At 39.8% G+C, this 23,152-nt stretch overlaps 1 pseudogene; it reads left to right on the plus strand.

Annotated features, from left to right (window-relative positions):
* Positions 1-9,981: 9,981 nt before the first annotated feature.
* On the plus strand, positions 9,982-20,772 carry LOC104451877 (annotated as a pseudogene).
* The last annotated feature ends 2,380 nt before the right edge of the window (positions 20,773-23,152 follow it).

The raw sequence follows: 23,152 nt of genomic DNA on the forward strand, positions 1-23,152 counted from the left end.
AATGCCATATCCAAGGAAACAATATAGATGAGCACAAAATTCTAACTTTGTGCATTCATTTGGAAGAAGATGCACAAAACATCCACTACCAAAGTAGACTATAATTAGGAACATTGTCATACAAGTGCTCATATGGAGAAGTTACCTATAGTTGGTGACATAATACAATTGATAGTGTATACAGCAGTATGACAAGCCTCTCCCCAAAATTGTTCTAGACAAGATGCAAGGATTAAAAGAGTGCATACAATATCTAAGATATGCCTGCATTTATGCTCTGCTTGACCATTTTGTTGGGAAGTTCCTAGACAAGAACGATGAATGATAGTATCGTTCTAAGAAAGAATTTTAAGAAATTCTCTGTCCCTATATTCCATGGCATTTCGAGTACGAAAAGCCTTGATATCTCGAGAAAATTGTGTTTTGGTCATGTCAACAAAATTACCATAGATAGAAATGAGTTCAAATCAACTTTTCATAAGATAAAGCCATGTATAATGTGAATAATCATCAACAAAAATCACAAAATAATGATATCCTCCCATAGTGGGAGTAGAAGATGGTCCCAAAATATCCGAATGAATTAGATCAAAAAGAGCATAAGAGACAGATTCAGTGATATTAAATGGTAAAGCATGATGTTTTCCTAACTTACAAGACAAGCAATCAAAAGTTTTATTGTCAACAGAACCTAGATGGCCACTTAAAAGCAAAGGAATTAATCTAGAAAAAGAAAGATGGCCCGAGCAAGAATGCCAAGTTTTAGATGATACCGTGATAGCACAACCAGTGAAGGAGTTGGGAAGCTTTAATGAAATAAGCTCAAACAACCATTCCACTTTACGGCCTGTCTCAACTGTCTGTTTTGTCCGTGGATCCTATTCACGACAACAATTTCAAGAGAAATGAATGTCAAAACCAAGCTCACATAGCTAACCCACAGATATCAAGTTTCATGAGAGTTTGAGAACCATAAAATGTATTGTGTAAGGACAATTTGGATGTTGAAACGTTCCTTGTATGACTAAATATCATCTGAGAGTTATTAGCTATATGAATAATAGGTGTTTGTGAAATGTATGATTTTGACTTGAATAAATTGGAATTGGAAGTCATGTGATTACAAAACGCAGAATCAAAGAACCATGAATTAGGAGTACTTGGAGTGATTGACAGAGTAGAAGGATTAGAAGTACTAATTTCTTGAAGAATGGAATGAACTGTGGACCAAAGATCATCTAATGATAGTGTGACAGACGAAGTGTTAAAGGAATCCTCTATGGTAGCAACAATAGTAGATGGGTAGTATGTAGGCGAACCTTTAAACCGAGATTGGTTGTTTGTTCCTATAGGTTGCTTAGATTGTAGCTGATAATAGTTTGATGCATGATGACTAGGTCGGCGATAGTGCATACAGTAAGGCTTGCACCATGAGTATAAACTAGAAGTGGCAAGCATTGCATCTGTAGGGGTGGAGTAGTGGAGTAGCATGTTGCGCCTTTAAAGTCATAAGTCAAGTCTCCTTAGTTACTAGTTTGGAGACAACTGCCTTAAGATGAGGTAAGGGATCTCGATGGAAAAGCAAGGCTCACACAGGTTCATACTTATCATTAAGAGCCAATAAAAATTGCATAACCCACATAGGATCACGATATTCAATGAACTTATGAGCATCAATTGTCACGCCCCGAACCTCGAGCGCACACACATCCCTCGGTGGTCGATAAAATTGCGACATCTCAAGATGCGTTGCCGACTCATTTATTATATTGCACATGCGAAAGCGAATAAACAAATCTCTTGACAGCAAACAACATGTGATAGAAAAGTAGGATAACAAATTCACAACTAAAACACACTTTTATAAACAAACTAGGTTTATATATAAAACTAGTCTATCTACCAAAAAGATTGGCTCTAAAAAAGGAAACTGTCCTACGACCCATTAGTTGGACACATTCACCGATCCTTTGAATTCCACAAGCTCCAAGGGCGCCGGGTTCTCCACAGCACCATCATGAGGGTTAGCTGTACCCTCGCTTAGAGCGGCATCAACTACCACAACGGGGATCTAAAAACCCTAGAGGGGACCAACTTTGTATCCATTGAGTCCGCAGCAAAACCACGCCCTAAATCGATGAGGAACTCTCTAAGGTAGGCCCTCATCGATCTAGATGATGGTCACTACGAGCTCATAGACCCAGTAGCCTTCGGGAATAGGGAAGTCGGTAATCAACTCAAAAACCCTCTGAGGTTGACCATCACGTACTAGAGGGGCCGCCATCTAAGGACTTGAAAAGATTGAGCCCACGACGGGATGAGACAATGTCTCAACAAGTTCACCCCCTAAACTCCGACTAGGAAGGAAATACACCTAAAGGCAGTCTATACACACAAAATAGAGGACTTACCTCACCTTAATTCCCTCCTGCATGTCAATACAATTCACATACTTAATCAATCAATCAATCAATCAATCAATTCAATCAATACAATCGATAAATCAATCCATCAATCCATCAATCACAGGAGTCCCGATTATAAGACCAAATCGTTATGACAGGTCCCATACCGTGCCACACAATTTTGTCTCATAATCCGACGCTTCAATTTCAATCAAACACATGTTCCAACTTGATTACTGCTCGCACAGGCACAATATACCAACGCACATCGATCTTCTAGCGTAATTAGGCTTCGTCTCACTCCTTTGAGCACGGCAACATCCATTGACACACATCGGGGACAACATTCTTGAAGGAGCATTAGTCTAGAATCTATTGCGACCGGCTTCCGTTGTCCAAGGGCATTCCATATAGGTGCAATGTCCTAAAACGCACATTGGGGATGGGTTCACTTAGCCATCACATGATCAATCAATGCCAACCAAGGACATTGTGCTTTGCACTCAAATGCATTAATTAAAATAATGACTTAGCATGTTTTCTTCGTACTAAAAAAACACTTGATAAAAATAATTGTGCGTGGGTACACGGTCAATTTGAGTAAAAAATGTGATATCTTCATTTTTAAAAATCTCACTATTTAATACAGCACATAAAAACATTTTTAGTGTTAAAAACCGATGCTTGGTATTTTCTGATTAAATACCAAATTTTTTTATTTTTGAAATAATAACTCAAAATCACAACCACCACCGAATTTGCACAAATTAGCATTCAATTACACAAAATAAGAACACCATTGCAATCGGCACAAAATTCTGATCACCGGCTATCCCTGTATAATATTAGGAAATTATTAAATAATTAAATAATGCAAATTAAATCCAATAAATACTAACTTAGGTCGGAAATGCTAATCTAACTACCTAAACGGGCCTAGAAAATTATTGCACCTATTTAGATAAATAGGATAATCTATCTAGTCCTTAATTAGTCCATTCTAACTACCTAACATGCATAATTAACAAGCCTGCGGCGACACCAACGGAGGTTCAGACGAGCCTTAAAACGGGCCTAGAAGTCCAAGAACCCTTGTTGGCCTTCGGCCTCTATCCTTGGGCCAAAGGGGCTGGACGAGGCGGTTGGCTAGGGTTGGAACGGGCCAGGCAGGGGGCAGCAGGTTGCAGCGACTCCAGTCGGGCAATGGCAGTGGATAGCGACAGATGGCGGCTAGGCGATCTCGACGGTGACCAGGGTGGCTTGGGACGGCAGCTGGGCGAGAGCAGGAGGTGGGATGAGCACGGGGGCCCGAGGGACGTGCGGACGACTCACGGGTGGCGTGCGACGGGTCTGATGGCTACGGGCAACAGTCGATGCCAAGGGGGAGGTTGCTAGTTGGTTCTCTAATTCTCTCAAGCTCTCAAATAGTCTCAACAATGGAGACAGGAGCCAAGGGAAGAAGAAGAAGGCTGCTGAAGCAAGGGGGTCCCAATTGCCCCAAAAGTCCACCAAAATATCCCATTGTGCTCATTGCTTGCCCCCACCAGCCATGGCTGTCATCCTCAGCCAATTTGCCCTCCATGAATTCCTCAAAAAGTCTCACAAATGGTCCATAAAGTTGCAGCACCTCCTAGTTACGAATTTTGTGGCATTTGGCCTCCAACCTCACTCAATTCCCCTCCAATTGGACTCAAGTTGGAGTCCATAAATCTAGCCATGGTGCCATTGTCCATCTCATGATTTTTCCTCATCAATTGAACCAACTTGACGGCCAAAAATGCGACAAAAAACGGCCCTCTAATTTTCCCGGTCTAAAAATGCCTAAATTTGATTTTTCACCGAAATCTCGAGTTTGCAGAAAAATATTTGGAAGATGAGTTGACGTTTCTAAAATGAATCGTGACATAACATAACTTTCAATTTTTGAAATTGGGTATAAATTCATGGTTAATTTCAACCGAGCACGATTTTAGCGTGACCTAACCTACCGAGTAGCTTTTAGAAATTTTTGGTGCAATTGACCCATGTTCGATTATTTTCGAGCCACATTGTGCATCTTCGACTCATTGGCAACTCTCAATTGTCGTGAAAATCTCCAGGTGTCAAATACGGACACAAGGTACAAAAATGATAGAAAAATCGATCTAGTACTGTTCGATAGAAATTTTACAATCAAGTGGAATCACCCATACACTAATCACATACCTCTATCGAATCGACTTATTTTCGGTCTCTAATCAATTTTGATGGTGGCGTAATGACCCTTGCAGATTAGCACGGTCGAGCAGTCGATTTCTAGTCTAATTCTCAAGTCTATTGCGTTTAGATTCCTTAACGGTTTCACATAGTAGACTAGTTATCCCGTGAGTGATCAGCTCAGGGAAAAGAACTATAGATGCGTCGATGAAAAGCCCAACTTATTCAATTGAAAACGGAACCTGAAAATCCAAATGTCACATCAATAATCAAATCCCATTTTGGTTCAAATAAAGCTAGCTAATCCTATATAGATTGACATGTCTCCTGTTACATGCAATATAAGTAACCTAATAGTTGATATTAATGAGCAATGTATGATGTGGAATAACGACTAACGTGAAAATCCCAAGCTTCCTTTGCTATATTTAGGCGACTAAACTGAAGTTTGATAAATGGAATCAAAGTATCTCGAAACCACATGAGTATTTGGTGATTCTTGCTCTCCTTGTCACGCCCCCGCCCCATCTCTGGCATGAGAGTGTGACCAAGACCGGTTAGCATCGACATCCCAGGCACATTGATTGTCTCAAAATATTTTATCTTGATTAAGCACATGTGAAAGTGAATTGAAAACAATCCTCGTACATAAAGAAACATGGAAGTTGGGAAACATGTATACAAGCCAAGCAAACGAAAGTAACATGTATTCATACATATATATACATATCAAAAGTTGTTATGATTACATGCTCATCATAGTCCTGGACTACTTATCTTCATTACCACACATCGACGATAAAAAGGCTAAGGTAGCCTAACTCCTCTATCGAGCGTCCTCCAAAAAAGGCCCCCATCCTAGGCCCTTTCTTTTACGATGCTCCTATAGGATCCACCAGAGGGATGAGGCCTTCAATGGGACCTAAAACATCCCCATCAAAAATGAGGCACCAAGCCTTGTACACATGAGGAACCAAGGTATTTATCCCTTCTTGGACCCATACAATGGTAGTATACTTCCGGTAAGTGACGTTCCCTTCTAAGTCTATTATGTCTGTCATGGTAGTAACCATATCAATCAGAAGACTGGGATGGATGGATGGTAGGATTAGTTCACCCATCCCACACCAGAAATGGTGAAAACAACAAAAGTGAGCTGATGACTCAGCAAGTAGAAATCCATGATTCTCCTATAGGAGGACATCTTGCCATCGATCCTTAAATACAAGATTACCACCCACTTGTCGATGGCAAATCAATAGCAAGGTTCATGCCCTGCCTTGTTTATGCATATGAAAGGCTCTCAATTTTCTATATACTTTCAAGCATCAAAGACAAGAAGTTAGTCCATAAGAACAAGCTTTCTAAAAATTCGCAGCCTACAATCATTTTGGTTACTAAGAGAAATGCTTGCATCACATAAGACCCGTTCAAGCACTAAGTGACCCGATGCAACATATGCTCAAATTGATGCAAAGACTCGGCAACACATATCAAAATGAACCCAGCTTTTGCAAGCATCAACTCAAGCGTCACACATGGACTTTCATTTTTCATTTTAAGTATCATATTAGTCGAAATTAATCGACTCTTTCGGTAACAAGTAGGAATCGGTCCCCCTTGGCAACTGGCATCATATTGATCTCATTATCAAGATGGCATCTAGGGCGACCCCTAGGCATTGGCCTCACCCGGGCTAGCATCGTCTACGATCTCAATATCAGAATAGCATTCAGGACTTTACCCTAGGCAATGGCCCGGCATCCCCCAACGTCGACATATAAGCCCATCGTGTGTCCATGCATTTCAAGTATCAACTGATTCATTTTATGTTTAAACTTTTAACCAAATGGAAGGCTCAAATGCGTGCCATGCAAGGTAAATTAATGAATGACTCTGATGTCTTAATAAATCAAACTCATGCCGGATATGATTCGGGCTCGTGATCTTGACTTGGAACCATTCGCTCAGGCTTTGGCATTGTCAATACTCATCGAGACATTTCTTTGACATCCGGGTGTGCTTGACATTTGTGAGGGATCATGAACTTACTTAATGCAATAACGAGCAATAGAAACATAACAAGCATAACAATACAAGCCAATCCAAGCAAATGATGATAAGATCCTAAAATCGATAAACGTAGTACATCACCCTATCGAAGAGTTAGGAAAGTCTACTTACAACTTTTTGGACGTAGCTTCAAAACTCTCCTTTGGTGACCGAACGGCTCCCATAGCGACTTGGTGAGGAAGGCGTGAAAGAAATGAGAGAAAGGGAGAGAAAATGAGAGAATGGCTAACCCTTAAAATATGAGGATGCCTTCTCCTATTTATTGGCCTCTTCCTCTTAGATTTTTATGCAAACTCATGAATAAGCCTAAGATATGAGTTGGCTTATCTAGTCTCCTTAATTGGCGCCTATACTTATTTGTGTTTAATTATGATTGGTCCACCTATTTGCTTATCCTCCAAGGCTCACTTTAGGTTAGTTATTGCCTAATGTGCCTAAGGGACACCTAAGCCCCTTTATATACCAAATGTCCTCTTTCAATTGGTTGGCTCTTGCCTTGTTCATCAAAGCTATAATCTAGGCTATCATGCCCTAAGATTTACCTAATATTCTAGAGGACACCTAAGTTAATGATTCATCAAAGTCATTAATGAACTAATGTCCAAAGCCCTTAAATGAGTGTCTATATTTTTGCCAAGCTACTTGAGAAGCAAGTTTTCTCTCCCCCCTGCAATTGACATGTGGCATATAATGGATAAGGATAGACCATGGTCAAAGTTTATGGAAGATTCTTGAACCCCCAATTACCTCTTGACACTTGTCTAATGATTTATCTCTACATTAATTGATTATTGAACCCCCAATTACCTAATATTCTATAGGGTGTTGCCTAATTGGAGAAGTCATTCATATTTGTACACAATCGATGGTTCTATGAGAACCGAGGTTCATGCCAAAATTTACTAAACTTTAACCAAATGAATGCGACTAAGTCGGTAGCCTTCTTAAACTTGTCCATTACCATTTTCAATTGGAATTGACCTATTGAATGTCTTAAAATAAACTTCATGGTTGGTCTTGGTTATTTGCCATAACTGGGTCTCGGTCGGGTGGACTAGGTCCATGGCTGAACTTGCCATGCCTTGGTCTATCCAAGGCTTATGTCATTGATTCCCATTATTGACCCCCATACCTTATTCTCATGGCTTGGAATTGAGGATGTTACACTCCCACTCCTCCAAACGTTAGGCAAATGTATCATCATCCTCTTCAATGGCCTGAATAGGCTCGCGAATACTTCTAGTGACATAACGCCAAAGTTTATGTCCCCTTAGAAAACTTGATATTTCTTGAGCCTATAAAATATAATTTGATCAATTCAGGGTGGTCTAAAGGGGCATTGAAACTTCTAATTTGTCCATGATATAGTAAACTCAGCAGATTCTATAATGAATTAGAAGAAAACCGATATTTGCAAAGTTGATATTGATAAAATAAGGTAGAAAATAAATTGATGATGTCGAAATACCTTAAGAACAAATTTGGAAATGCCAAAAGACGGTCGAATTCAAGCAAAACCAGTCATAATTGAGCCGAACCAATCAAAAAATCCTGAGAACCAATCAGAAATAGGTTGAATCGGTTGGAAAACCCTAAGAATCGGTCGAAAAATCAAGCGAATTGATCGGAATCTAGCCGAACCATTTTGAAAACAGCGAGAACCGATCAAAATCAAACTAAATCGATTAGAAACCCTAAGAACCGGTCAGAAATAGGTCGAACCTGTTGGGTCAATGTCGATCAGCAACAGTCAACATCAGTCAACTGTGGTCAAGCGGCGGAAGTTAGTGGTCGCAATGATAGGATGACGTGGCGTTGATGTGTCAGTGATGTAAAGGATGACATCACTACTTGATGGACGCGATATATCACGTGCGAGGCTGTGGCGCTTGGATCTCACGTGTAGAAGGTATGAGTGGCACGTGAGGGCGCATGGGCAACTTTTTGACGACGTCCATTGCTGTTTTGGACTTGTCGGAGAATGTAGAACCTATTTGTGGTGGTTTTCTACTGAAGGGTCTAAGTATTGACTTCAAAAAAGTTGACGGCATTGGTGGACCGATGATGTGGTGTGCGTGGTGGCATGTGCGGCTCTCTCCAAGTCGGTTGGTGATGAATTTTCAAGGTCTGACTCATTTGAGACAAACAAGTCTGATGATAGTGTTTGATTTTCGAAACAAGCAACGAAACTATCTGGGTAGCAATCAAGGACAATGGTTTGGTGAGTGATGGATACTGACGCAGTTGTGACAATGTTGCTATTACACGGTAACCCCTTCCTCAGACAAAAACTTGCTCTGATACCATGATAGAATTACAATGGAATAAAGTGGATGAGAGAATTTCGATATATTTCTATGTGTGTAATACTGATGATAGAAGAGTCTATTTTTAAGTTCTTCTAAACAACTATCTAAAGTGATAAAATATTACAATATCAAATAAAATTAATTAGAATCAATTAGGAAAGATAAATAACTCTAACAACTACCATGAGTTCTACGAAATGGTAAAGTGATACATTCTTGCGAGTGTTTTGGGTGCAAACGCGCAGGCACACTAATTGAAAGATACTGTGTATTTGCACTTGCACATGTTTGTGCAAGTGTAGTGTTCGTGTATTTACAACTTTAAAGCAAGATTTAGGCATCTTAGTCCCCAACCAGCAATAGCAGATGAAGAGAACTTGGAAATAGTTTTCCAGATCATTGAGCAACATTGATTTGAGAAATAAAAATAGGGGGAAAAGTGGATAGTTTCGCAAAGAAAAAGAATCACTATTAACTCGAATGTGAAGTTTAACTATACCATAGTTGTTGGGCCTAGTAAAAATGGAAAGAAGTATGAGCCGTCAGTTGAACTAACTCCTAAACCATCTTCTGCACAGAAAAGACTGCGTTGCCATTGGGACACCATGATAGAAAATCTCTCCAGAGAACTACATTCTCATGTGAACAGCGGCCCCCTTGAAGCTGTCAATTTCAAGGAAGTCTTCGAGAAGCAGAACTTCATATTAGCACTCAAACAAGTAAACTACCTCTAACTTTTCCCAAGTAATGCATGAACAAAACTGGACCAGGCTAGGAGCAGTGAAAAATTATTGATTCCACTGCAGGTTCTGGGAAGAGAAGTGAAATCTGTCTACATAGACAAACTCGAAGACATGTCCTAGAAGGAGATAAACAAGGTCTTGGTGACAGACATAATCGCAGGTGCAATAGATGTGGATTGGAGAGATTTTTTTCATTATTTGAGATGGATATCGATAAGCAATGGGAAAAGAAGATCCAGGCAGTGGCACAGGAACATGGTAATGAAGGCCATGATCAGGGAGCAAAAACAGCGGATTGCTTCAGGAGAGGTACTAGTATTTTCCTAGTGATGCAGCAACATAGTCTTTCAAGAACCACTTATAGTTGTTTCTCAACTCATATAGTTGTCTGAAGCAGGAATTGGATGCTTATTTAGATTTCTTCATATCCGAAGGGATGACACTCTCCGAGGAACAAAATGCCATTTTGCTTAGGGAGGCGATCATTGAGAGCGGGGGTAGCACTATGGTTCTAACAGAGTGGGCCCTGGATGAGCTCGCTAAAGATGCAAAGTGGCAGGTTCATATCTAATTAGCCCCCTTTGATCATACATTTGTAGGCGTTCTTTTAAACCACTTCAGTTTCCAGTACGGAATCGGCTCTATGAAGAGATTGAAGAAGTGTGTGGCTCAAAAAGAGTAAGGAGGACCACTTGTTGCAGCTTCCGTATCTTGTGGCTGTATTCCATGAAACCCTGAGGAAGTATAGTCCTATGCCGGCACTCCCCTTGCTCTATGCGCATGAAGATACTCAATTAGGAGGTTATTTTCTTCCAGCTGGAAGCCAGGTTAAATCAGTAGTACTTATATGCATTCTTATTTCCTTAGTCATACAATGTCTTGAACTGAAAGATGATGTTACATTCCATGCCATGTTTGTGGTTTCTGTAGATTGCCATAAACGTTAAAGGGTGTAACATGGACAAACAACAACGGGAGGATCCTGAAAATGGATGCCGAAGAGATTTCTTGATGAGAAGTACGACCTTGCGGAGTTGCACAAGATGATGTCATTTGGAGCAGGGAAGAGGGCATTGCCGGAGCATGCCAGGTCATCTTGGTTTATTGCACAGTGATCGGCAGATTAGTGCAGGAGTTCGAATGGCGAGTTAAAGACGATGAGCTAGAGAATGTCAATATGGATGGCCTAACTATGCGTAAGCTCCGTCCGATGCAAGCAATGCTAAAGTCGAGAAGGTGACTGCTTCGAACTAGAAGAAATCACGGTAGAGAGTGAAGTGGATTTTAATCCCGGGCAATGGTTTTGTTGCATCGTCTTTGGCTTCTAATACATATGGAGTCTCTAAATGATGTGTGAGGAGTCAATGTAACATGTCTCAGAAAGAAAGAAAAATCTATGTAAGAAGAAGGCGAAATCCTTCTGGTGCAAACGTTGGCTTGCTCGTTTTAGAATAACTTCGGACGAAAGAAGCTGAAGCTGAGACTTTTCAAGGTGTTCCTGCTGTGAACAGGATTTTCACCTCATGAATTCTTAGATTGATCACCTCTTTGTAACGGGGTGAGATTATGTTAGCTTCTTCATTAATTGGTAAGTGATGCTTAAAAATAATCGAAGTTGCTTCAACTTAGTAGGATTCAAAGGATATGTTACATGGCAGGTTGAAAGTAACATATGCGCGCCTAAAGATAAGTGAAGAGAGGACTTATTTAACTTTTAGGCCCAAGCAGGGTATTCAATCAGCTATGACACAGCCGGAATTTCAAAACCTTATCAACTGGATCACTTAGAGGGAGCTCAAGCCGAAGTCCAAGTCCATTGATATATCTATTCAGACCCTAATTCCCTCCTCAATTACTTAAGTCAAGACACAATTGCCTGCCTTGTTTGTTTTTGCTAAATCAAAAACCGAAAGCATCTTCCTAACTTCCCGGATAAATATTCAGATTTCAAAATATATTATAAAATAATTATATGCGAATTTATGTGCTATAATTTATATTTGGTAAGAGTTTTTTTTTTGTGTGTGTGTTTTCTGTCTAAAAAAAAGTCAAATTGCATGAGTAGTAAAATTTAAACTAAACAAGAAATAAAAAGTGAAAGTCAATTCGAAAATGTGCTATATCAATTGCTTCATCCCCGTCACTCAACTATGGACTCTAATACGGTTCACAACAGAAATTTCACACCCCAATATTGGGGTGACATTCAAGGGTTCTTCAAATCCTTTAAAATATTATCTCCGCATTTGAATGGATTTATCAATTGCCGCTAAATTTATCTTCCAAAGCAATATCTTAAGTCTTGATGGTTTTTTCTATGTGTTGATGGGCCTAAGTAGGCCCGTCCGCCCATGTTGGGCCTAAGAACCCGGCCCGCAAGTTAAGGGCCCATGGAGGAACGGTTACATTATGAAAGATTGTGTTGTTTGGGTACGAAGGATTATGTTGTTTGAAGTAGCATTTTAGATAGAGAGGGAATACGTCTCTCTCAGTAACAACACTCCAAAAAAGGACGTATGCTTTTCAGATGAAGTGCTCTCCCCCTCCAAAAAGAATGTAAGAATAGTATGCTTCCAAAAACAAAGTTTTCTCCCCCTTAAAGCAACAGTACGCTCATTGGTAGAACGGGATCATAATTCTTCCTCAAAGTTCAACATTGGTGTTTAATCTGTGAAAGACAATGTACGTTCGACTCCGTATATACTTTTGATCGGTGATGCATGTGCTTCCCGGGCTCGTCTTCCGTGTTCATTTTAGGGGTTCGATTGAATATTGGATTCGGTTTTAGGGAATACGTTTTTCCCAACATTGGTATTAGAGCCATACTTCATGTTTTTCGATCCCTTTTTCATGTTTATGAATTGCTTTTGATTGAATTTGCATGAAACACCACCGTCGGTCAGTCGGGGATGGAAAATCCCGACACTTGTACTGTTCCCCCCTCGTTTTTGGATTTTCTGTAAATCGAAGTTCGTTTCTGATAGCGTAGGGTTGAAGCTCTCGTCGATACGAGAAATTGAGTGGTGGATCACCGTAGGACGCGCCGCCACGCACGGCCGTAAGGAATCGACGATTCGATCCCCCTTGGGCGAGTGCGATGCACGCGCCATTTCGGTCACAGGCGCGTGCGACACACGGGCGCGTGCGACACACGCGCATGGTTGCTAGTGCCTGCGCGGCATGCACCAGCTAATGTCATCGTGACGTTAGCCACGCACACACATGGCACGTGCTAGGTCGGTTGGTTCGACCCAACTCGATTCGTGTGACCCAACCCAATTGACTCCAACCCGTTGACTCGTTGACCTCGACCTGTCTGACCATTGACCGTTGACCCGTTGACTATCATTGACCATCGTTGACTTGTGTTGACCACCATTGATCGACATTGACCACCGTTGACCGGTGGAAAAAAAAGAAAGAAAGAGGAAAGTTATGTATTTTCTACTTTGTTCATTATGGATTATAAGTAGTCCATTTTTGTTCTACATTTGTTGTAGGAACTATGATGCGTTATGCACAAATGCTTGCATTTCCGAGAACGGACGAAGAAAATGCAAGACTTAAAGGGCTAATGATAGAGTTAGCTAATTATCGGTGGAATGACGGTGATGTAGTATTACATGTGGTCAAGGTCAATAAGATGATACAAGAAATCATCTTGCATGGTTATCCTATGCCGGATTTTAAGAAGGTGCCGGCTTTAATGAACACTCTTCCACCTAAATGGCAAGCAGTGTTAGATTGCTTATGGGAGGTCAACGTGGTCCCAGATTATAGGAGGCTTGTAGTAGCTTTTGTAAGAGAGTACTATAAGATCGAGTTAACCAAAATTTCAATCCTTGGGCTGAGTGCCACATGGCGCAAAGTGAATGCGCCTTGGAGATGGTATGAGAGCTCTCCAAAGGTTTTTCCATTATTAGCCAATGTGCCTTCAATATTCTCAAAGAATTTTATTAAGAGATTAGAAGAGACTTTCCAAAATTATTTTTTCTTAGATTAGTTTGAGATATTTTAGGTGTAAATATCTCTTTCTATGTTGATGTTTTTCCTCTAAATATATTACTTAGTGTAATTGACATGTTTAATTATTGAAAGTTCAATGTTATCTATTGTTGTAAATTAGTATGTTAATTTACAATTCTTTGTGGGAAGTTCAAGAAAGTTTAGTGACTTTACTGAACTTATTTTGTATAGAAGATTATATTAGCGATAATTTTAAGTTATGATTTTTGAATGATGATTGGAAACTTAGTGACTTTTTTATTCTGAAACCTTGAAATTATTCATTAATATGATGGGTCTGTGCAAAGTGGATGCATAAATGATAGACATTAATAATTCGTGCATATGTGTCTAATATGTTTAGATTGATGGCTTCAACAACTAAGAACATAATTGCTGATTTGAACAAAGAAGACAAATTGAACGGCGAGAATTATGAAATATTGAAAATGAAAATTCAATATGTGCTTGAAAAGCAAGAAGCACTAAAAGCTTTTAATCATGTTATGGAAGAATTTAAAGATGCTATGTGCTACCTTGAGCTAGCAGAGGATCGCCTCAAGGCATTTGAGTGGGAATAGATATATATTGTGCTGCTTCCAGCTCAGAAGGGACTTCGAGCTCTAAGTGCAAGCGCATTGATTTATTCAATGGGTAGAAAAGCAAGGAATCAAATCATTCTTGCAAGAAACTAAGAGTTAACAAACATAAGAGAGAAAAACGTTCTCAAGTGAAGAGAATTTCAAGGGTGAAATGTTATAACTGTGACCAGAAGGGTCACTATGCTTATGACTGTCGTGAGCCAAAGAAGGTAGACACCTCTTGTACTCTTGAGAACTTTGTTTTTGTGTCAAGTTCTGTATTCTTCGCTGAATCTAATCCTTTGTGGACTGTAGATTCGGGAGCAACAGACCATGTAGCAAAGGATAGAGAATCATTCGTGGAATTTCGACGAGTATCGACTGGAACTAAGTGGATCTATGTAGGAAATAACTCCAGAGCCAAAGTAAAAGGGATTGGCACCTGCTAATTGAACATGTGTGATGAGGATGCCTTTTGTTCCTACATTATGTTTTATATGCTTTAGAGATTCGTCGAAATTTAGTATCTACTTTAGTGTTGGTTAAGCTTGGTTTTAATATGAACTTTCATAATAGTGGTGTGGATTTGTATTTGGATATAAACTACTATGGTTGTGGTTATTTTTTAGATGATTTTATTGTATTAAATGTTGACTATGGTAATGTCAATATTTGTTATTCCCTTTTCACGTCTCCTAATTTATATGATAATGATGTGAATGTGTGGTATGCTAGATTTGGTCATATTGGCCAACAACGTATGAATAGACTAGCCAAAGAGCGATTGTTGGGCAATATTGAAAAAGTCGATTTGCCCATATGTGAGCATTTTCCATTGAATGGACCTAGACTTAGAACCAGGGAAGAAGAGTAAATTTCCTGCAGGTATGCATCCCACAGTGGGCGAACAACTCCCGTTCAAGCCCTTCAGGGACAGCCTTTTAGCAGAAAATCACTCAGCCCTTTAGTTCAAAGCCTATCGATACCCAAAGATTCCAGGATAAAATCGTTTCTAACCTACCTAAGCTGCATTTTTTAGAGGATCCTACCAGGCTGGTGAAGAAGAGAGATTTAGAAAGCCATTGAGAGGTTTTTCACCAAGCACACACTTTACTTTCAGGAACTTTGCCCAACACAATACATCCTCCTCACCTTTTATAGACGATTAGAGGTCACAAACGAACAAGGACTAAGCTCATGGATCCAGATACAAACAGAGGCACCGGAAATTTCCGGGAGGGAATTATTTGCACACTATGAACAGTAACTGTACTGTGAACAGTACCTTCCTTAGCCTAGTGTTACAGTAAAAGTGAACAGTGACTTGCTACAGTGAAATTGTACGGATTCAACGGTCTCGTCCATCACGAGCATTGTAGCTACAGACTGAGTCATCTGAGCTGTCTTCTAGGAGATGTGCCTCATATTTCTGTTCAAGGCTTCAAGGTCTTCAGGTGAAAGGATTTGGTTCAGTCTTTGTGATAAGGATGCTTCTTCATGAGCCCAATGTGATGCTTTTTCTTCAGCCCAGTTTGTATTTTCATTTTCTTAAGTGTCGGTAGGAATTCTTGGCTAAGGTTAGTTCGATGGCTGTGCATAGAAAGATGTGTTCATACTTTGGAATAAGGACGAATGTCCCTATTCGTAGGGATCCTGGGACAGAGGGCCTCCAAAGCGTGCATAGAGGTCCTTGGTGGATTGGATAATGTCATCTTCACTTGTCATTTCATGCTCTTGGGACAATGTAGCTTGTCTGTATTGTCCAAGTGCTTCCTTAGCTTTTGGTGCTAGGTCATAATGATCCCACGTAGTGGGTACATTATTCCAAACATTTTCGGGAATGGTTTTGTTTTCCTAGCACATGATTCTCTGGAGTTCTCGGTATTCGTGTTCACAAAATCTAACAGATCTTGGATAAGATTTGTGAATCTGTGCTTCTCGGCTGTCTAAGTGAGGTTTATAGGATGTGGTTCCTATTTCCTGTGGGGCGTTAATGATTCTTCCATTGTTTGTGAAAAAATGCCATGGACGTCGAAAAACGGATGGTATGGACTTCGAGGATTCTGTGTCATGGTTCTCAATTCCCTTTCCAAGAGTTGTTTCCAGTAAGTAGGAGAATGGAACCAGTTAAGAAAATCTAAGAGATTCTTATCACTTTCTTTTTCAACATTTCTTCTAAGTAAGAATATCCTAGTGAGGTTGGCAATGAACATTCTGGTTGGAATTTCAATGGCTATCAAGTACTTATTGGTTAAGTACCACAATAACGTCTTGAGCTGTTCAGGGAAATCGTCTTCCTTCCAAATAAGAGGATGAATGAATGGATGAATGAAAGGATAAAGAAGCGAATCTCAATTGAATCTGAATAGGTCTGTGTGGCTTTGCCACATGAGATTTTCCAAGTTCTCAGCAAGGCTGTCATTTTGGATTTGCTGAATAATCTCCTAGGGATATTTCCAGCTTTGCAAATCTTTGATCTTCTCAATCTTATATTTCACTCCATGATTGAGCATATGGAAAGTAGGCCTCTTGATGTACATGTTGATTTCGGCTAGTGCTTTTGGCCTTGATAAGAAGTCAGCAAGCACATTCTTCTTTCCAGGAATATGTTTGGTTTCAAATGAGTATTTTGAGAACCATTCAGCCCATTGAAGCAGTTGGGAATTTGGAATCTGCTTCTGTTTAAACTTGGTCATCTGAGGGAAAGATACCATGTCTAATTCTACCAGGAAGTGATGGCCGATAAGATGAAACTCAAACTTTTTGATTCCATTTTTTACTGCTAGGATTTATTTGAAAGTGGAATGGTAATGCATTTCAGTTGGAGAAAACTTTCCACTTTTATGAGCACAAATGTGTCTCTTACCATCAATTTCTTCGAACAGGATGGCTGCCTAGTAGTCATCACTGGCATCAGTTTAAAGAATTCTTTTTCCTGTTGATGGTATTTGCAATGGTGGGAGATTCTACATAATCTCCTTAAGCTCAGCAACTGCTTTAGTCTGGGTTTTTCCCCAAGGTGGGGGATTCTTCTTTAGCATGGATTGCAAAGGAATAAGAAGCTTTGCAATGTTTGGGATAAAATCCCTGAGATAATTTATTATCCCAAGATATTGCTGAACTTGTTTTGTAGTGAAGTTATATTCAGGAAATTTCAATAATTCTTTAGCAATATGTGGCCCTGGGTAGTACGTACCTTTGTTGAGGTGCATACCAAGAAATTCAATCTCTGTTTGAGCAATATTCATTTTCCTTTGAGAAAGCATAATGCCATGCTTTTTGACGATCTCTGCGAATTGCTCAAGGAGTTGGCAGTGTGACTGCTCGTCAAGACTGTAGAGCAGAATGTCGTCAATGTATACGGCTGCACTTGATAAGATTGGTTGGAAAATACGGCACATGGCCTTTTGGAAAAGGGATGGTGCTACCTTTAAGCCAAAAGGAAGTACTTTCCACTGGAAGTGCTGGTTTGGGATACAGAATCCTGTCTTGGATCTATCTTCAGGATGGATGCCCAATTGCCAAAATCCAGCTTTGAGATCGAATTTGGAATAGATATGGGCCTTGGTTAAACCAGCAAAGAGAGAGTCTCTGGATGGTAAAGGGAATTTATCATCTTGGAGAAAAAGGTTGAGAGGTTGATAGTTGATTACCAATCTCATTTTTCCCTTGTTTTGCTCAGAACGCTTATTGACGTAAAAGGCTTCACAAGCCCATTGAGAATCAGAAATTTCAATAAAGCCTTGTTGCAATAATTCTGAGCATTCCCTTTGAGCTAAAGCCAAATGTTCTGGCTTCATTCCCATGTGACTCACCTTAGTTAGATTTATATCTTCATTCTTCTTAAAGGGAAGACGAACAAAGAACTCTGGATTTTTCCATAAAGGATGGGAACATTTCTGAGCAAATTCTGAATGGGATTCCGAACAAGATTCTAATAACTTTTGCATGATTGGATCTAATAGACTCATCTGAATGGAAAAATCCTCTGAATATTGACGAACTCAGAGAATTGGTCTTTATATTTAAGACCTTTTCCAGGAATGATACGGAGTTGAGAGATTTGAGTCATAATATCCCACCCAATTATCAGGTCTTTATTGGGAAGGCTTGATCCAAAGATTTTTGTGGTTATAGAACACTGAGGAAAGAACTTGACTGTTACGGGAGTAGTTCTGACATTTGTGGAGAAGGTATCTCCTAAGGCAGAATTGAAATATCGGATGTAAGGAGTCCAGAATTCTTCAGGAAGAACCTTAGTGTCCAATATTGAACAACTTGCTCTTGTGTCAATGAGGGCGATAACAGTGATGGGTTTGGCAAACTTTGAGGTGAGGATTTTTACAGGGAAATGGGGACAGTGAGTTTGACTTGAAAATATGTCAAAGTTAGGTTCTGGAGATGAGAATGATATATGAAAAATATCTTCAGACTCTAAGTCTGACTCAGTCTCACTGGAAGTTTGGTAAGAGGGAATGACACAAAGTGTTTGTTCAGATGGTTTTTCGTCAGCAGAGAATAAGGATTCAATATCATCATTTTCAAGAGAAATACCTGTTTCATTTTCAATGTGATGAATTAGACGATTCTGACATTTTCTTGCTTGTGGACAATTTTTGGCAAAATGTCCTTTCTGGTTACAGATGTAGCAACGGTTTGATTTCTTGTGGCTTGTGCGATCCTTCCTTTTGCGTAGGTATCGCCATTTCTTCTTTTTCCGGAAATGCTTGGAACCATGTTTGGATTTGTTTATCCAAACCTTCTTGTAATGTTTCTTTTTCCGAGAGTACTTACCATAAGTACCACCACAGTCTTGCTTGGAGCATTTGATTTTTAACTTCTGGCGAGAGCAACCTGATTCAAGGCGTTTGTCATCTGTGATGTATGTACGGACCATCTGACGCTTTAAGCATAATTCTTCCAGGCACAGATGGACTTCTTGTTGTATTTCTCCCAAGGGAATATCTTGTACTCTCCTTTGTTTTCCGAAAAAGGATCTTTCCACCATCTGGGATAGTTCCTTAGGGATGGAAGTAAGGAGAACATGCTTTAAATTTGGATCTGCGCCAATTTGGTAAAAAAGTTGAAGCATCACTCGATAATGCTTATCAAGATGCTTCTTCTGGAGGGAGCAGCATTTTCTTTCGAAAAATTCTCTTCTTTTCATCTCTATGAGATCAGCGGGTTTTCCCACAAAGACATGATATAAGAGAGTGATGGCATGGCTGAAATTTGGTGACATCAGGAAATGAATCTGGTCCCGTTCAGAAATTGATTGCCACCAAAGTTTGAGGCTGCCCGTGAACCTTGTAACAAAGTTATAAAGGACATCATTTATATCATGGTTGGTGATGGACTGAGTATTCAACCAAGTATGAAAGTCTTCAAGTCTTTGTGGCCATTTATGATAAGGAATGTCATCGATAGTGAAGACCTGTTTTGATGCTATGGACACATGCTGAGCAGAATTGTTTGTCTGAACATTTTCTGGCTCAGAATAGTTTGATTCCATTTCATCATCAGGAGGGTTAGGCATGAATATTGATGAAGTTACTGGTGCAATGGGGAGAGAGTCAACTATAGGAATGGAGAAAGATGAAGAAGAGGAAAGAGATACTGAATCTGATTCAGTCTCAGTAGTAGTGTGTTCAACTGGGAACAAAATCTGCTTTTCTGGAATGATAGGATCAGGTTGTTGAGTAGCAGGTTCAGGTTCCTGAGTACCCAAATCCTTTAGAAAGGATTCTAATGGGTTGGATAACATCATCTGATAAGATCTTTCTCTTATAACAATCGAACTTGATTCTGTAGGCGGTATTTTTTCTTTTCCTTTGTCCTTCTGTAGGGCCTTGAGATGATTTTGTATTTCTGCCATGTCGGGTTCTCTTTTGTAGGGATCTTCTGGAATAGTGCAAAAATAGATGTCTGTGGCAGTGGAGGTAAATACCCGGTTCTAACATAAGGTGCCAATGGATCGAAAGGTCTAAACCTTCCTTCTTCAAGAAGTTGGATCTGCCTCTTAAGCTTTTCAATTTCTGGCTTTGGACTTTCAAGATAATGATACCCAAGATGCTATCTTGATTCCAAGGCATGAAGCCTATTCTGGAACTCAGAAAGTATCTTTTTGGTGCTTTCATCATACCTTCGGAGATCTTGTTACACATTTCCAATCTTGGAATCAATTGCTTTAAAGGCATTGTTTTGTGCCAACAGAGTCTCTGATTGCCAATTTAGAACAGCTTCAGCAGCTGGAGTCTTTCTCTGTCTCCCATGTTCATCCACATTAGTGGGAGTTGGAATCTTAGGAACATGGCGGTATCTGCCATGTGGATCAATAAATTCCTCTGAAGTCGAGAACGAGAGTTTAGAACTTTCTCTGGCAAGATGGGGAAAGTCAGTTTCTTGGAACACGGCGATGGAAGAAGTGGGTGGTGCTTCTAGTGGAGTTTCAAGTGGGTAAGAATATTTCTTAGCCCATTTGAGGATTGGCTTATAAAATGGAGAGAGAGCTTGTTTTTTTCGAGGAGGAGATGGTGGGGGTGTTTTTGGTGGATTTGGTAAGGCTTGGGATGTAGTACTGTACTCTGGTGGTGGAGGTGGTGCATAGGAGACCATGAACTGGTATTTATCACACTCACCAAGAGTATCAACGGATGGATCTCCGTTTAAGTACCTTTGGTACACCTTATCCTTTGGCTTTTTCCTTCAAGGTGGAGATTTTGTAAAAAGATCTACCTCGTCAGGGGATTTTGTACAATAGGAACATTGACAAAAAGGATCCCAAAAACAATGACCATAGTTGTCTTTGTAGTAATGGACAAGATGTCCATCACCGTTAAAGTGTCTAACAAGCTTTTTTGGGTCTGGCTCGTAAATTGATTGAGGAACACATGGTTCAATCATGAAGAGGGTCTGGAAGATAGAAGGGCTTTCTTCCTTTTCCTTGCCAAATTTGATGGAAACATTTCCATCTTTTTTTCGTATGAACTTTGAGTCCATAGACTAGAAAGGCTTGTTATGCTAGTGTAGCTTTTCGTAGTTGGTGATCCAGGTCTTTGGAAGGAGCTTGACCAATGTATCCTTTGGGATTTGTCTGGGAACATGGATACAGGATGCCTGGTCATTCTGCATAGAGATGAACAAAGCATCTTCATTACCATTATTGAAGTTGAGGTCAAGTGCATGGTTCTGCACTCGATAAACCATTTGGTAATGTAGAGTTGCAGCTACAGAGTCAGCAGTTTGAGGAGCTCCAATGAGCTGGACTTGGACTTTCAGAAAAGAGAGTAACTGGGGGTCTGAAAGAGCGATGTTGAAGTTTGGATACAGAGTCACAAAGACTGTTCCAGCATTCAAAGTTGTTTGGACAGTACCGATGCAAGCATGCTGGTATTGTAAAAACCTGGTATCCAATAATGCTATTCTTGCCACAACTGGCAAACATTTACGACCATGAAAGGTAAGAGCAAGACGAACAGCTCCATAATGGACATGAGTGTATCCCTGTTGAGCCCATTGTCTTGGGAACTCTGGAGGAATTTGAAGAGTAACAAAGTACTCTTTTTTAGTGGCAGGAATGAGATGCTGGTCGAATTTGGAGGACTGGACATACTCCTTTACTTGCTTTGGGGTTTGATGAATAAGTTGGCGGATGGAGCGGATATGTGAAAATGATGAGTTGGGTTTCGCAAAAGCGGAGTAAGGGTTCATGAGAGGAAGTTGAGTTTCAAAAATCTTTGTTTTATCACTAAGAGAGACTTCATAAAGATAATCTATCTTAGAAGCATTGGAAACACGGAACTCTGGAGGAGTTGAAGATGAAGAAGAAGGAGCAAGAGAAACGGGTGCTTCGAGAATTTCTGGTTCTGTAGACATGATGTAAGAAGATTTTCTCAGCACTGGATTCACCTACCAAGCGCATGGAATGGATAACATTACAAATGAAACCATGGCTTTGATACCATTGAATGGACCTAGACGTAGAACCAGGGAAGGAGAGTAAATTTCCTGCAGGTATGCATCCCACAGTGGGCGAACAACTGGAAAAGGTAAAAGAGCTGAATTTCCTTTGCATTTAATCTATTCTGAGGTCTATGATCCAATGAATGTGAGAGGAAGGCATGGGGCTATTTATTTCATCATATTTATAGATGATTATACTCGATTCAGATATGTTTATTTGATTTCTCATAAATATGAGGCATTGAGTTGTTTCAAAAAATTTATGAACTTGGTAGAAAATCAATTAGACAAGAGAATAAAAGTATTGAGATTCAATCGAGGTTGAGAATATTTACCTAATGAGTTCAGAAAATTATCTGATGAAAAATGAATAGAAAAACAGTTGTCTATTCCATATACTCCTCAACAAAATGATGTTGCGGAGAGAATGAACAGAACCCTATTATAAATGGTTAGGTCCATGATGACATATGCTAACTTACCTATCACTTTTTGAGTGATGCGTTATTAACTTTGCTTATATATTTAATTGGGTGCCTTCCAAATCAGTTACTTCCACTCCACATGAGTTATGGACAGGTAGAAAACCGGACTTAAGTTTTCTTAAACCATGAGGTTGTGCTGTCTATACTCATAAGGTCTCTTACAAGTTTGGGAAATTGGGTTCTAGAGGAAAGAAGAGTATTTTCATAAGATACCGTGAACACTTGAAATTGTATGTGTTCATAGGTGAGCAAGAAAGTGGAAGAATAACTAAATTTGAATCACGGGATGTCACATTCTTAGAGAATGAATTTCCTAAGAAGGGCGAAATATGTGAGAATTACTCCCTATTTGAAACATTAGATCAAGATAATGAACTTAATGGAGTTCGTCCA

This window comes from Eucalyptus grandis, chromosome 6, assembly GCF_016545825.1.
Source record: "Eucalyptus grandis isolate ANBG69807.140 chromosome 6, ASM1654582v1, whole genome shotgun sequence".
NCBI classification, from domain to species: domain Eukaryota; kingdom Viridiplantae; phylum Streptophyta; class Magnoliopsida; order Myrtales; family Myrtaceae; genus Eucalyptus; species Eucalyptus grandis.